This window comes from Miniopterus natalensis, chromosome 2, assembly GCF_054644295.1.
Source record: "Miniopterus natalensis isolate mMinNat1 chromosome 2, mMinNat1.hap1, whole genome shotgun sequence".
Lineage (NCBI taxonomy): Eukaryota > Metazoa > Chordata > Mammalia > Chiroptera > Miniopteridae > Miniopterus > Miniopterus natalensis.
In genome coordinates, this window is record NC_142082.1 from 57,026,902 (window position 1) to 57,042,436 (window position 15,535).

Consider the following 15,535-nt stretch of genomic DNA (forward strand, 5'->3'; position numbering starts at 1 on the left):
CTATGAAACAGTTGTGATGTGACACAGGAAAGAAAATGAGACAATAAAATATTCACATAAATGACATTTATATAAATAATTACCATGCTGGGTAAGGTAAATGCTTTTTATACCAATATAGACAACGCTGGAGAATGTTGAACCATGTGAATCATATGAAAAAAGACAATCCAGTCATAAATGTAAGTTTGCAGTGTGTAATAGACAGTAGGATTTAATTCACTGCCATACCTGGAAAATACGGAAAAATAAGTCTTTACGAATGTAGTAACTTATAGCATGTTTTAAGCTCAATTAAAATCATTAATATATTTATTGATGTTCATTCTACTATGAATGAGAAATGAGGGGACATATAAATCTAAATACTGCTTTAAAAAGTCAATAAATAACAAAAAGTAGTTTTCATAAGGAGAACAATTTTTTAAAATGGAGTCAGCTGAAATTAAATGCAGATTTAAATCAATGCAGTAGATAGTATCAATAAATTTACTGATATTTTGATAAAAAATTTTCACAAGTCCACAGAAATAATAATTCCTTTAGAAGTTTGGTTTATTTATTTTTTTCCTTTGTAAACAATGTTTTATTTATTTATTTATTTATTTATTTATTTATTTATTTATTTATTTATTTATTTTTCCATTTTATTTTTAAGTTTCTTTATCTGGTAAAGCATAGATAAGATAAGAAAAGCCAACAGTGAGGATATAACCCTAATACAGTTATTGTTAAAATTGTTAACAGTGTGGTGTATTTCCTTTTCCAAATTTCTATGTAAAAGTATATACATATACATATGTGTTTATGTATGTATACATATGGTATATGAGTTTGTTGTATACAGCCATAATATATATCTCCATATTCAGAGAGATATACCTGTTTACCTTTGTTTTCATCTCTCTCTTTCTATCTCTGGCATTAATTATCTAGATAGGTATCTAAATATAGGTGTATTTAGATTTACTAGTATGCTTAAAGTTGTTATTTTTGTTGTTCTTATTTATTATTTATATTACATGTGTAAATTTATTTTTCATTAAATTTTTGAAATACGTCATTTCAAATAGCTTACTTATTCTTATTTACATGGACACACCGCAGTTTATTCAGGCTTAATCCAATTATTAAATACTTCCTGGGCTCCAACTTTTTTCTGTAAGTAACACCATTATTATCATCTGTATTCATTATGAATTTTTTCTAACCGTTGAATGTTTCCTTATACAGGTAACTAGATGAAAAATGCTGGGTGGGAATGTAAGAATTTATAGTATCATGAGAATCTTTGTCCTAATGTGATAGATTAATTCTATTTTCTAAATTATAAATAACTTGGAAGCTGAAACTTCATGTTTTTAGATTTAGAAACACTTGTTACTTCTAATAAGCTTTTACTAAATATCTGGGGTATTTAAATTACAACTTATTTACTGATTTTAATATGTCCAAAATGAACAAATCTCATATACAAATAAGACATTCGTTTTGAAGTATAAAATGCTAGTTATTAACATAAACTTTGTATTAGTATGAAATCCCCCTTTACTTGTAATCTTTGGAAGATTTGAAAGGCAAACTGTAAATACAAGATTGCTAAGTAATTTTCCCAATAGAACCCTTTAAGTAGAAAAATATTATGAATGTATGATATTTTCCCTTAGTAACTGATCATTTGGAAATGATAAAGCAATTTCATCAATGGCATATATTTTAAATACCTACCTCTAAGCACTACCATATACAAAATTTCATTCACTTTGTACAACAAACTTACATTGAGAGTATATTCTTGATCAATTTGACAGAGGTTAAAAATGTTCTTAATTTCTACAATATAGTAAGTAGTCAAGGAAGAGTTTAAATCTAGATATCTGTGTAATTCCAAAATTTGTTATTTCTTATACTCCTTTGCCCACATTTAACCTATTAATAATGAAATGTGCAGAGAGTGACTTTATAAAATGCCAACATAAAAGCTTGACATAGTTTTAATTCTTAATAAATGATTTTTTAAAGATTTTGCTAAAGTTTACAACTAAATCTCTAATATATTGAGGGGACAAAAAAATCCCAGAACAGATAAACAAATCCTATTTTATGGGGTTTTTTTGGGGGGAGGGAATATAAAATGTATGTCATTAAAATAACCAAATATGCTATAGCATATTATTTCTCTTTTATTTTTGGAAATATTTTTATACATACACAATTATAAATAATTTAACCATTTCTACCTGATTTAAAATGATCTATTTGGTCAATTTCTTATCAGCTTTATTTTTTAATAGCATACAGACATTGCATTAAAATTCAGTGTATATTTAAAAATTTTATTCTTAGAATAGGTATGAAGAACTATTAAATTAGCATTTTTAAATGCCCCAGAAATGGATATGTTTAAATCTTCAGAAAACTTATGTACACAAATACAAATTTATAAAGGTCACTTTCAATAAATTCTTTTTTTTCTTAATTTATCTTTATTGTTGAAAATATTACAGATGTCCCCTTTTTCCCCATTAATCCCTTCCACCCCACACCCACTCCCTACCCCAGGCCTCCACCACACTATTGTCTGTGTCCCTGGGTTATGCATATATACACATAAATTTTTGGTTAATCTCTCCCCAGCCACCCACCCACCTCCATTTTCCCTCTGAGATTCATCAGTCTGTTCCATTCTTCTTTGTCATTGAATCTATTTTCTTCACAGTTTATTATGTCCTTTAGATTCCACAATCTCAATAAATTATTTTAACAATAAAAGTTTTATTATTTCATTAAACTTTTATGTGTATATTATTTCCAGCAAGAATAACTTATGTACATGAAAGAAGTAACTTTTAGATATAAAATAAAAAACCTTATTTTTCAGTGACTATTTCTAGGCTGAAACACATGACATAATTATTAAATAAAATTTTTAAAATTCAACACAAAGTCATTATATTTCCTACTATAAATAACTACTAATGTCTCTAATATGCTAATTTCACAGTTATTTAGAGCTTTTAGGTAAAATAACACACAGTGAAATGCATACATCTTAAGTGTACCTTTAACTGGGTTTTAACACCATTTATGTATATATATACACACAGTTAATTCAAACACCTAACAAGGGAGAGAATATTGTCATTACTCCAGAAAGTTTCCTAATATACTTCCAAGTCAGTCCCTGACTTCTACATCTCCAAAGACGACCTCTCTAATTTTTTATCAACTTAAATTAGTTTGGCCTATTCTTGAACTTCATGTAATCATATATTTTGTACCCTTTTATCTAAGGTTTGTGTCAATTAGTATATATTTTGGTGACTCATTCATGTTGTTATGTATATCAATAGTTCATTCTCTTTAATTGCTTAGTAGTAATCTGTTTGTCCATTTTCTTGTTGATGGACACCTGGGATATTACTAGTTTTACCTCTTGTTTATGAGCAAGATGAGTTCACTTATTAAAAGCTTTTGCATGTCTGATTTACACATATGATTTTAACCGTGAATATAAACTTTGTTGTCTAAATGGAATATGCATCAAAATTCAATAATTCAGTATGAATTTAATCTTGATCAGATAAAGATTTTAAAACAGCTATTATTAATCATAAGAATTATTAAATTAAGTATATTTTAAAGCAATTATACAAATAAATTATTTTCACATATTATACCATTCTTAGGCTTTACTTGGTTTATTGTCATAAAGTTCTAGTTAGAGGTATTGTGTGTGTGTGTGTGTATATATGTGTGTGTATATGTATATGTATATACACATACACACACACACACATATATATATATGATATCCTTTTAAGTGACATCTTTACCAGAATCTCAATAGGTGACCAATGCTGATGTTTACCTCTAAAGCATGAACATGAATAAATAATGGTGTCATATATTTGGCAGTCTTATTAACTACAATTCTATTAGATTTAAATCATTTTTAGGTGCTCACATATTGAGTAGAAAGTGTACTTTTCTGATAATTCTGCTAGTATTGTTTTTTTCTCCCAAATTAGGAAAAATATAGATTTTTTAAAAATCTGTGCTTTAATAATTGAAAAATATTAATTTTAAAATTAGAATATAATTGTATCCTTTCTACTGTCAGTTTCTCAGCATTTCTTGGAATCCCAGATTATCAACTCACTCTTTTGTTGAGTATCTACTAATTTCCAGTCTGTTTTCTTGGTTCTGGTAAATTAACAACAATTGTTCCTGGCCTGTTGTAGCTTAAATTACCTTGAGGGGACTATAAACAAACATACATTATATTATAGTTCATGTGATGACAAGTTATAATGAAATATAAAGAAAGGGTAATGGGGAGTCAGGATGAGGGGATAGTGTTTCTATTTTTAAAAGTTTTCTGGAGAAGGCCACTTTGACAAGAGCAATATTATATGCAAATTTCTATCTAGAAATTCAATCTGTTTCTTTCTAAAAATGAAGACGTCTTGACTTTATTATAACCAATAAACATTTTTAATTTCCGTTTTCTCTGAATATTTACATTTTATTGATATTTTAAGAATAAGAGTTGGCAAAATAAGGTCCACAGGCCAAATCTAGCCCACTGTCTGTTTAGTTGGCTTTGGTTTTTACATTATAAGGGTTGAAAAAATAAAATAAAAAATAATATTTCTTGATGCATTTATTGAATATTTGCATTTCATAAAATTCAAATTTCAATGACCATAAAGTTTTATGGAGACTCACTCATTTGTTTATCCACTGTTTATCACTGCTTTCCCTCAGTAATAACCACATAGTTGCAACAAAGAGACCGGTAAGAATATCCACAAGGACTGTTTTTCACTCTCTGGCCCTTTACAGGAAAAGTTTTCCAACCCCGTTATTGAAAAAATTGACCTCTCTACCATATTTCTAGAAAACTGCTTCCAAATGCCACATTCCCTTCACACAAAACGAATTTATTGGCAGCTAGAGTGGGCAATTTCTGTGCATGTTTACATTGTCCCACCACAAGCAACCTCCTGGTCTACCTGCTTATCTGCCCAAGAGCATTCCTTGAGGTAAAGGGAGGAAGCTCTGACTGTCTGGCCTTTGTGCAGGAAGCCCAGTACTTTAAGTAAAGGATGGGGTTACCTAATGCTCCAGAGGTAATTCCCAACCTTCTGAGTATAGAGTCTGAGACTCTATTGTAAATTTAATTCCCCCATTATTACTTTTTCTTTTTATACTCCACTTACATCGTTGTTGGCCAATTCTCATTTTAATAACCCATTTTACTTTATAAAATACTTCTATCACTAGAAGGCAACAAATAGCCTGTGCATGAACCCAATAACAGAAGTGGAATAATTAATCACCTTTCTGACTTTGGAAGAAGTGACAGGATTGGTCATTGATCATGATGTGCATCTGTTATTTGAGTGGTGATTTGTGGACTGAAAAACTAATAGCAAAGTTTGTAGTTTGTGCAAATTACTCACAGTTAATGTAGAGAGGTGGGCAGAAATAGGTTTATAGTTGTAATACAAATAAATAATACAATAATTAATAAATAATGATATAAGAATAAATTCTATGTTTTGTATAATCACAACTGTAAACCTACATTCGTCAACCCCTGTATTATAGTAACTGAAAATTTTTGGTGGACTGGGGTTATTTAACCAAATCATGGTAACTGAAATTCATAGATATCAGAACCATTCAAAACAAAGACTGTCTGTATTTGAGGGGGCATTGTAGAATTGTGACAGAGAAATAAAACTACAGCATTAAGGTATAATGCTGACTGTAGGTACAAGCCTACGAAGAAACAGCCCTCCTTTGTTTGGCTGAAAGAGAATCCAGATCCTGAGAGGCACTACTTTCTTCTTGACACAAAGCAGCCCCTAATTCCTCCCCATACAGTGTGGCAGCAGGCAAGCAGAGGGCCCTTTGGCTGGGACTAAGGCATTTAGGAGATCATTTAGTTCAAAAAAAAATGATTAGGCAGAGAGTTAAAAGCGGGGGATTTTTCAAATTGATATTCTTTGCATGTAAAAGAGAGAAAACACTAAGAAAATTTCACTATTACATTGTTCTGTTTATCATCTTATGCATGATAGCTGTGAACTCTAAATGGAGCCGAGTTAAAGATAAACCAAGTAGGCGGATTGCATGTCAAGGTCACAGTAGCAGGGACTCTTCCCTCAGACAATAATTGATTGAGTGAACAGGAGGAGAAGAATTTAAATTGTCCTTTATTTCTGCATATTTGCATTGCTTCCTTGTTGACAGCCTAGATGCAGCCACAGGTCAATTATTGATTTTCACTAAGCCTGGTGGCTGATGAGACAGTCATGCATCTTTCCTGTGAACTCGAAGCAAATTTTCTTAATATAGTTAATAATAAGAATATTGGTGATAAAAAATAAAGGCAGAAAAGCTTTAACTCTTAACTATAAAATAAAAACAAATTTCTTGAGGATTTCATTGAAACTTTTATTATAGAGCCTATACTATGGTATTTTAATATTTAATGTGTGCTTCAGATTTTCACATATCTAAAATTTTTAAATTATCTGATTTAGGAATAAACTCCTAATATATTTTTCTTCCTATTCAAAGGACTTAGCCGGATCATTTTATCCAGAATTTGTCTCCTTACTCTGTATGATTATTAGTATTGTTGAAAGGCAAAACCGGGAAGTGAAATACATAGGTAGAATTAACCACCTTGACCTGATTTTTACTTCCTTGGCTTGAACTGGACAACCTGCCTTATCAAGAACTTTTAAAGAACAGCTTTTCAAACTGCAGTTCTATAACTAGATAATTTTTAAAGCATTTAACTCAATAGCAATCATTATGTGGCTAAAGAATATGATTCCCTTAGAGTTCTGTCAGAAAAATCTGAGCATTTGCAATTAGGTGGGAGAAATAACTTAAAAATACTGGATGCCTTTTTCTAAAGAAAAGCAATACAATAAAAGAAAGCTTATTCTTTCATCTTTGCCCTTTGAATGCCGCCCTACTTGATGTCTGCCTCAGTAACTCCAGTCACTTTGGTTCCACTTCAGTGCCTTTTCTTTGAACTTGAAGTACATCATTAGAGATTGCCAGTTCAAGGTCATCAGTCTGTACAAAGCTATAGAAACAACTGAAAACCATGAATAACATCACAACCTAAGCCCAGTTTGTTTTTCAGACACAAAGAATTGTGTTCTGGAATAGATGTCTACTTACTGGGCCTCTAAGAGATATTCTAGGGAAGACCCATACTTTCCCAAGGGTCCCAGGGGTGAAACTAGGTAAAGTCAAGGTACCTATTTCTTTAAAAATCTTTATAATCAGGGGGAAAATACTCATTTGTTAAGTTAAATTTCAGTTGTTTATATTGTTCCCAGTGAGTTCCCAGACAAGGGACTCCCAGCTGCTGGAAGTCATGACTTTATTGAGAAGTGAAGAGAAGCTCCCTCAGGTGAAAACTGAATGGTCTATCAGCCAAGTTTCCTTTCATAGCCTTATCTTCACTAGAAAAAGACAAAGCTTAGTGACTATCTAGGCTGTAATTATTTCTGGTGTCTCTTCTAAGGATAGATCAGAGTTAAACTTGTAAGTCAAATTTCTCAACATTTAGCCTATTAATAACTTTATTTTACTTTTTAGTAAAGGAATTGGGCCACATCACTGCACATTCTGTAGGTCTTTCAATGAATGTAGATTGAATGATAAATTAGCGTGTTGTGATAAAATGCCCACTATAATTATAAATTCTTGAGTTCTCAGTACATTCTTTTTAATCAATCTAATCTCTCTATGAATATATAGTAACAAAAATAAATCCATCCTTTCTCTAAATTAAGTCTCCCTTGCAGACCCACAGGGGAATGAGCTTGAGTGTATTTGTGCGTATGTTTCATGCTGTCCAGATCTTAACCTTCCAGTGTGTGTCTCTTCTCTGGCAAGGAAAGAGATTCCTTAAGGCTACCTTAAATTGCTTCTGTGATACTCACAGAAAATAAGAAGTAAAAAGTTTGGAGATAATAGAAGTCATTATACTTTTATCTAATGTGGTACTAATTTAAGCCTTCACTTTGAAATGAATAAACATCAGTAGATCACAGGGAGACTTCAATTAACATAAACCAGGGTGCTGGTTTATGAAAAAGGCAAAAATGAATTGAATGAAAGAGCTTTATCTTTATTATAGACTCTTTTTGTGACATCTATTTGGTCAGTTCAGAAAAATGTTATTTTATTCTGTGCCATGTTCAAGATAAGTAGGGTTGCTAAATATTTGAATTATAAATGTTGGAATAAGTCTTACTGTCTGTAATGCCAACATAGACTGCACAAGTATTATTAACTTCTCTTGCTCCCCCCAAAATAATCATATTTAGTTGCATGAATGAACAACTTCAAATAGACCCAGAACCACACTTTGATAATATCTTGAGCACTTCTTTGTTTTCTTCTAATTTTTTTTTTTTTTGACAGAGAGAGATCTATTTTTTTATCCCATTTATTTATGCATTCATTGGTTGATTTTTTTTATGTCCCCTGACCAAGGATGGAACCGGCAACCTTGGCATATGGGGATGACACTAACCAACTGATCTACCCAGCCAGGACCTTGATCACTTTTTTTCTGTTTTATATTTTGAGAAAGGAATCTGCTCTTGGTTTTGTCTTGAAGAAAATACCTCTGTGTTTATATTGTATCTAGATAGATAGTATCTATCTTCTAGGTATGTTACTGAACTTGGAGAACAAGTACTTTATACATTTTTTAAATGCAAAGTAAAATATACACTATTGTTGCTGTCACAAGTTACCGCAATCAGGGCTTTAAAACAACTGCCATCTTTTAGCTGACAGTTCTGTAGGTCAGAAGTACAGGATGGCATGTCTGGATTCTCTACTCAAGGTCTCAAAAGGCTGAAATCAGGGTGTTGGCTAGGCTGTCTTCTCATCTTTAGCTGGAGGCCATTTTCCAAGCTAGTTCAGACTGCTGACAATTCATTCCTTGTGGCTGTAGAACTCAGGGACTGTTTCCCTGTTGGTTGTCAGGTGAGGAACACTCCAGGCTCCTAAAGGCCACCTGCATTCCTTCTCATGTGGCCCCTTCCATCTTCAAACCAATAAATAAGAGTCCTGCTCCCACTTCATAGCTCTCTAACTTCCCCTTCTACCACAAATCTCTTTCTTTTTCAAGAAGTCCTATGATCAGAGTCACCCAGGTTATCTCCCCATATTAAATTCAACTGTGCTTAGATAACATAATGATAAATGGAGTGATTTCTTATCATATTCACACATTTTGGGAAACAGGTCATTAAATCCCAGGAAGGGGCATTTGTAAAATTCTGCCTATCACATATATTAATCCCAATTAACTCATTTTATAAGTAGGATGAAGTGTAAAGTGTTTATCAGAGTGGGCTCCAGAGCCAGGCTAATATTGGGAATCCTCCAGTTATTACCTGAGAGACACTGAGCAAGTTACTAAAGCTTTCTCTGATTTGGCTTCTTTTTTTGTAAAATTGGCATAATAATAATACCTATCTCATTAGATTTTTATAAAAATTAAATTTGCTAATACGTGTAAATGTTTTAGAACATAGGAAGTATTCAGTAAATATTATCAAATAATATCTTATTTTATTTTTTTTATTTTTAAAAAAGCTTTTATTGTTGACACTCTTACAGATATCCCTAATTATTTCCCCCCCTTTGCCCACCCAGCCCTTGCACCCAGACCCCTGCTATTACCACACTGTTGTCTGTCTATAGTTTATGCATATATGTTCTTGGCTAATCCCTTCTTTCATCCAGTCTCCTCCACCACCCTCCCCTCTGACAGCCGTCAGTCTGTTCCATGTATCCATGCTTCTGGTTCTGTTTTGTCCATTAGTTTATTTTGTTCATTAGATTTCGCATATGAATGAAATCATATGATAGTTGTCTTTCTCTGACTGGCTTATTTCAGTTAGGATAATGCCCTCCAGTTCTATCCATGCTATTGCGAAGGGTAAGATTTCCTTCTTTGTTGTGGCTGAGTAGTATCCATGGTGTAAATGTACCATGGCTTTTTTATTCACTATTTACTAATGGACACTCGGGCAGCTACCAAATCTTGGCTACTGTAAATAACACTGAAATGAACATAGGGTGCATATATTATTTTGAATTAGTGTTTCAGGGCTTTTTTGGATAAATTCCCAGAAGTGGAATTGCTGGGTAATAAGGCAGTTCCATTTTTAATTTTTTTGAGGTACCTGCATACTGCTTTCCGCAGTGGCCACACCAATCTGCATTCCCACCAGCAGTGCCCAAGGGTTCCTTTTTCACCACATCCTCAATAAACTTGTTTGTTGATTTATTGATGATAGTCATTCTGACAGGTGTGAGGTGATATCTCATTGTGGTTTTAATTTGCATCTCTCTGATGACTAGTGACATTGAGCATTTTTCATATGTCTATTAGCTGTCTGTATGTCTTCTTTGGAGAAGTGCCTAGACAAGTCCTTTGCCCATTTTTAATTGGGTTGTTTGTCTTCCTGGTGTTGAGTTATATAAGTTCTTTATTTATTTTGGAAATTAATCCCTTATCAAATGTATCACTAGTGAATATGTTCTCTGATACAGTGGCTTCCCTTTTCATTTTGTTGATGGTTTCTTTTGCTGTGCAGAAGTTTTTAGTTTCATGAAGTCCCATTTGTTTCTTTTTTCCTTTGTTTCTCTTGCCCTAGGAGATACATTGACAAAAATGTTGCTCTGAGAGATGTCTGAGATTTTATTGCCTGTTTTCTTCTAGGATTTTTTATGGTTTCATGACTTACATTTAAGCTTTTTATCCGTTTTTTAAGTTTATTATTGTGTATGGTGTAAGTTGGTGGTCTAGTTTCATTTTTTTGCATGTATTTGTCCAATTTTTCCTATCACCATTTATTGAAGAGACTGTCTTTACTCCACTGTAAGATCTTGCCTCCTTTGTTAAGTATTAATTGACCATGTAGGCATGGGTTGGTTTATGGACTCTATTTTGTTCCATTGGTCTATATTCCTGTTCCTAAGCTAGCACAGGCTATTTTGAGTACAATGGCCTTTTAGTATAGTTTGGTATCAGTATTGTGATCCCTCCAACTTTGTTCATCTTCCTCAAGATTGCTGAGGCTATTTGAGGTCTTTTTTAGTTCCATATAAATTTTTGGTATATTTGTTCTAGATCTGTGAAACATGCTATTGGTATTTTAATATAAATTTGGTAAATCTATAGATTGTTTTGGGTAATGTGTACTTTTTTTTTTTTTTTAATGTGGACATTTTAATGACATTAATTCTTCTAATCCATCAACAGGACATATTCTTCCACTTGTTTATAAATTCCTCAGTTTCTTTCTTCAGTGTCCTATAGTTTTCCAAGTATAGTTATTTTACCTCCTTAGTAAAATGTATTCCTAGGCACCTTATTTTTTGTTGTTGTTGCAATAGTAAATGGGATTGTTCCCTTAGTTTCTATTTCTGATAGTTCAATACACCAATATTATTTTTTTTTATTTTAAAACTCTACTCAAAATATATTTATTAAATATTTCTTTAGCAACCATATTGCAATAAAACCCATGCACCGTATGTTAACTTATCCTGAAAAACATGTGTCATTATTTCCTTTGATGTTATGACTATGTTTTACAGTAAATGATCATTTCAGTAGGTTTTTCAAATAAAGTAGCATCAAAACTTTACATTACTACAAATGCCAGGCACCTAGCTCTTACCTGGTACACAGGCTGTGATAAGTAAATTATAAAGTGTATAAAAATGTATACAAGTCATAAATATAGTCTGAAAAATTCTTGTCTTTTGATTTCACATTGCTCTATATAACAAAAATGAGGTTCATCTTTTAATTACATGACTACTTTAAATTAGGAAGTTTTATAATTTACTTTATATTTTATTAAATTATACTATACAGTTTATAAAATAATGTTGTTACTGCACCAAGTGATATTTCACAGAACAACAGCAAAATTTCTTCCAAGAGTTAATGCAGCCTTCAAAATACTTTAACAGCAGTGGTCTACAGTTTAAGATGCAAAACAGTAAGGACTGAACCAGTCCTAATAATAGCCTGCTGTAGCCAGATGTGCTCAATATACCTCTTTTAAGGAGCCTAATGTCACTTTAAATCAGTTGTTTAGATCTAAAGTTTGAAATCTTGCAGTGGACATGTTCCAGTTTATGAAAGTTGCCAGGGCTCTTTTGTGCCTGCAGTCCCACATTTAAAGTTACGCCTACACTTCACAGGCATTTGAGATAACCAGTGATGGTTTTATTAACAGAGTAAGCCTAAAGTAACTATGTCTTAAAATAAATTTTCCCTTTTAGTCTCTTCCAAATTTATTACATGCCACCACGGCAGTTCATTTCTATTCACATTCTGTTTTTAATATATGTAATGACACATATTGCCTTTACTATAAGGAACAACACAGGGTAACATTTCTCAGAAAGAATGGCTTTGTCTTTCTTCTTCCTTAGGAACCCACCAAGGGAACACATACACACTTATAAGCAAAGGACACAACAGAACTCACAAACAAATCAATAAATTTTAAAAAATAATAACGAATTGAGAAGTTTATACAGACAGCTAACTAAGTATATTGGTAAGAAAGTGTCTTGAGGAATATCATTGTTAATAACTTTCATTAGAAAAAGAGAGCATATTCTTAATTTTGTGATCATTAAAACTAAATACACGTTATAAGTAAGCTTCATAAATTAAAAGATCTTTTGTTTTATATTACTAAGCTTCTTGTAACTAAGCAAAATTAAAGAGTGGAGTGAAAATAGGCCTTAGCTTCTGGAGTTGGCAGAATAATAGCACCCCAAGGAAGTCTACACCCTAATCCCCAGAATCTATGAATATGTTAGTTTATGTAGTTTTGTAGCAAGAAGGGGTAGCAGAGGATGGTGTTCAGGCTGTGAAGGGAATTATTGTTGTTAATTAGCTGACCTTAAACAGACTATTCTACATTTAATCAGACTGTAGCTCATTAACTCAGATTAAATCAGGGTGAGCCCAATGTCATCACAAAAATCAACCTAAGAGAGACGTGCTGTTGCTGGCTCTGACGATGGAAGGAGGGGTCGTGAGGAGTGCGGTGGCCTGTAGAAGGTGCAAGAGCAAGAAAACCACTTATTCCCTATCACCCCCTGAATAAAAGGAAGTTTTGCCAACACCTTGATTTTAGCACAGAACGGTAAAATTAAATATTTGGTTTTTTATGACACTTAAGTTTCAGATTTTTCACACAGGAATTAGTACAACTTCTAATTTGAAAAAAAAATGAAGACAGGGATGCAGTTCTATTTCTACTGTAGTAACTTTAAAGTAAAATGTACAGATCATCTTTGAAAACTGCATTAGAGGGAAAACACTAAAGTTAAAAATTCTGCCATGTGTTGAGATTTAAGACACATCTAGGTAGTTTGAATGAGACTTTGAATCTCTATCCTCACTTTCTCCTTTAAATAAAAATACCTTTGGCTGCTCAGAAGCCATTAACTTCACATATTCCCAACTATTTCCTCTTAGAAGGATGAACTGACCTCAAATTCTCTGCAAAGGTTTTGATGAAGGTTTTGGAGCTTAAGGAAATTGCAGTTGTTCAAATATTTACTTCCTTGTCTACCCATTCTTGCAAAATTCAGGTTTCATGGAAGTGGGTTAATTAGACTGAGGTTACACTATTTCTTCTGCCATCATTTGTCAAGAGTTAGTCATAAGAAAAAGGTGCTTGCATATAACTCTCAATTTTTAGTTAGGCATTCATGAAATCCCAATGCTATTAGATTTTGAGAATTCAGATGACCTTGAACTTATTCAATAATTAAGTTCACTTTGGAATTTTGATTTGTACATAGTTGAATAAAACATTCAATATAAAATACAATAAATATAATGAAGCATAAAATAAGCACCTTTTTAAAAATAATGTACCTTATGTTACCAAATACAGTAAACCCTCAATTTTATGGACCTTAATTTAGCAGACTTTGGGTTTAACAGACAAAATTTTTGGTTCATATGTCATACATGAAAATTAACAGCCTGTTACCTTTTAAAATGCTTTTAACCAAGATTAGCTTAAAATTAAATTAACAAGTTTTTTGTTATTCACTGTTATCTTAAACAATTTTAACAAATAGGCCATATGTTGGAAAAAACAGTATAGTAATTTTGCAGACATAAATAAATATTGCTTATCTACAACTATAGACTGTGTATTTAAATCTAGGAGTCACTGCTTGTAAACAATGTTCTGCAAATGATTAGCACGTGATCACACCTCATCTAGCAGGTTAATTGGTTCTATTGTCTCATGGCAGGACTTTCTGAAGCAGTTTTAATGCCTGCTGGCCCTTGTTCCGGGGTGCACTAAGCCACACCCCAGCCTTGTGCATTTGTTTACTGGCAGTCACTGGTGAATGCACACATTTACTAGACCTATTCAGTATAAATTTAAAATTACAGCAATGCATATAGAAAACTTTTCTGTGAAATTACACTTTTCATGCATACTAATTTTAATTACACAAACATGTCTTCTTAAGTAAAAACAGGTAAACAACTAATTTGTCGATTTTTAACATAGGAATTTGGAAAACCTACTTTATTATATAATGGACTTTCAGCTTTAATGGACAGCCCCTTGCCAGAATAAGTTGGTTTTACTGTAGTATCAAATGGCTTACGAACATTAAAATTTATTTTTATTCTAAAAATAGTAATGCTTTTATAATACTTCATATTTAGTTGTATAAAAATTAAGTCACTTTTTTAATAACATCAAAAAGCAGACTTAATGCATCTATCTCAGTATATTATTACTGCTTTGTTAGTTTTATATAAAAATTGAGCACAAATTATATAATGTTTGCTTCACTTAGCAAAACTTCTACAAAGTTGTTTATACTTGTTTAGTTCATTGCTGGTTAGACTCTAAAGAGTAAATGAGTCCTCTAAGGAATGTTTTCCCTAATTTGCAAACTTTTACTTCACTACTTGTAAAATTGATTTTTAGTGCATTAAATGAAAGTACACAAACCTTTTCACTCCCTTTATAGGGATATTTAATCATTGAAGATGAAACACTGGTGAATATAAGTCTGAACACTAAGATTAAATACTGAAACAAGATCAGCGTTTGTTGGCTTATATTTTATGACATAAAAACTTGTGAATTTATTTAAGAAAGACTTTTTTTAATGTGAAATATTTAACTGCAGCCATTAAAACATATCTCACCAGCAATTTAATTTATTTTTTTCAATATTGATTCTATTAGGAAGATCTGTTATGTTTCTCAAATTTATACATAAAAAGCTTTTAAGACAGATGAACTATTAAAGATTATAACATGATTCATAAAGAAAAATCATTGTTTGACTCAATTCTATTGAGCTAGTCCAAATGTATTTTTCAAAAATATCAAAAAAAGCATAACTGACATTTGTTTGCATGTCTTAAAATTGACTTTTAAAACTTTCTGTT

At 31.9% G+C, this 15,535-nt stretch overlaps 1 protein-coding gene across 2 annotated transcripts in view; it reads left to right on the forward strand.

Annotated features, from left to right (window-relative positions):
- KLHL1 (kelch like family member 1) overlaps positions 1-15,535 on the forward strand; it is a 329,988-nt gene that overhangs the window by 248,062 nt on the left and 66,391 nt on the right. The gene's annotated exons all lie outside the window — the stretch shown is intronic.